Source organism: Ursus americanus, chromosome 1 (assembly GCF_024610735.1).
Source record: "Ursus americanus isolate L20-20 chromosome 1, mUrsAme1.1.p, whole genome shotgun sequence".
NCBI lineage: Eukaryota > Metazoa > Chordata > Mammalia > Carnivora > Ursidae > Ursus > Ursus americanus.
In genome coordinates, this window is record NC_142127.1 from 72762075 (window position 1) to 72764133 (window position 2059).

Below are 2059 nucleotides of genomic sequence, written 5' to 3' on the forward strand. Positions count from 1 at the left end.
GGGTTACAAGGAGATAGATGATCAGATAGATAGATCTGTAAGAAGCATTACTGCTTAGTAGCCTAGAGTCTATTTTGAAGCTCTAAAACCAGTAAGGTCACAGAACTCTCTCAGGAGGAATGAGTTGGCCAAGTTGTGCCCAAGAAAGTTCTCACAAGAAGGCATTATGAAATGTCCTATTCCTCAGAACTTAACTGTAAAATGTTCCCAGCAGAGTCCAATGGGAGGTTTATGGGAGTAAAGGATAGAATTAGGTCTTGTATATTTTTAAAGGGTCATTCAAAAAGGCAAAGCCTAAATTTTTTACAGATGGCAGAATAAGGACTGATGCAGGTGGCCAAAACTGACCTTTTATATTTTCCAAAAGCAAATGTTTACCGAAAGAGGACTTTACTATATTACCAATGGGGGGCGGGGAGTCCTGGATGCTTACATTGGACAACTCAGTACACATTCACTGCCAAATACATTTATAAAAATCAATAATAATATTTTCCATGGTACCTGTTTTCAACCTTCCTGCAAAATTTTGCCCTGTATTTGCTTTTTCTCAAACACAAATACGTTTCTGAGGAAAAACAACATTTCACATGAGAATAGGCTTGTGAAAGCACATGCATTTTAGGAACCTTACTGCTAGCTCCACAGTCTCTACTTAAACAATGACACACAGGCCAGGGTGAAGATAGCTGATTTTGCCAGGTGTTCTAGATAATGAATACAGAACTGATTTTAAGTTCTTCCAGAATGAAACTCCTTTTAAACTTCTTTTAAAACACACTTCCTTCTCAAAGAGGGAAAGAGGTTTCAGAACTTTCTATGCTCTTTTGGATGTTAAATAACTTAAAAAACAAAATTTTGATGAATTCAATGGAAAAATTAGAAATATTAAAATTCATGAAACATGGATGGGAAAAATTAAAGGTGGTTTATCAACAATATATATTGGGTTTGATGAGTTCAAAAAGTTTGGGGGGTAGGGTGCTCCCATCAGCAGCACATATACTAAAACTGGGACGATATAAAGAAGATTAGCATGGTCCCTGAGCAAGGATGACAAGCAAACTGGAACAGCATTCCATATTTTAAATAGTTTTTTTTTTAATATATGTAATAAAAAATGGATTTAAGAATGCCACTGGCACCCTACATGAGAAGATTCTTGTTTGTTTGTTTGTTTTCCTGGAAATGAATGGAATATCCATTCTGAAATGCAATTAGGGAAGTGTCTAGAAATACATGTAATAAAGATGGTTATGTAATGCTACATGGAGAAAAGAGAAGTTTAGAGGGATAGTTTGAACTGTGACTTCAAATTATGAGTAGGCTTAATCACCCCCACAAGAGCCATAGTTTGGAACTTTCTTCTTACTTATTCAGTGGGTTTTAAGTACTCCTTTAACATGTAGATTTTTAACATTTTGTTCCACATCTTGTCTCCAGAAAAATCAGAAACACCCTTATTTTTCTTTCTCAGAATTAAAGACAGTTGATATTCAGACAACACTTAAAAATACGTTGTATATCAGAACGACTTTGATACTTAATCTAAGTTCCCCAAATGGCCACTTTCTGTTAAGAACTGCAGAAGTCTATCCTATTTTAAAACAATAAAAATAAATGGGTAGCTTGAAGTGTAAAATAGACCCCCACTTTTGAGAAAGGTTTGCAGATTCTTATACAGTTAAATACACCTCTCCCCTTTGACCTAGCAATTCCACCCCTCAAGATTTAAAAAAAAAAAAAAGAGAGAGAGAGAGAGAGAGAACATATATCCACAAAAATATTTGGACAAGAATGCTCCTAAAAGCTTTATTCATTAGTGGCAAAAACTGGAAACTCAAATTTCATCAAGAGGAAAATGGACAAATTTTAGCACATTCGATAAAAAAAATATTGGTAGGCACAACAACATGAATAAGTCTAACAGACAATATGCGAGCAAAAGAATCTGAATACAAGAGTAAACAATTCATTTATATGAAAGTTAGTATTAGGCAAAATGAATTCAACAGTTTTAAAAATCAAAAAAGTGGCTGCCTCTGAATGAGGGAGAGGA

General features: G+C 34.7%; 1 non-coding gene across 1 annotated transcript; it reads left to right on the forward strand.

Moving 5' to 3' along the window:
- Nucleotides 1-981: 981 nt before the first annotated feature.
- Nucleotides 982-1088, forward strand: LOC123798335 (U6 spliceosomal RNA). Its single transcript, XR_006781257.1, has one exon. It is a non-coding gene; the product is annotated as a U6 spliceosomal RNA (small nuclear RNA).
- Nucleotides 1089-2059: the final 971 nt, after the last annotated feature.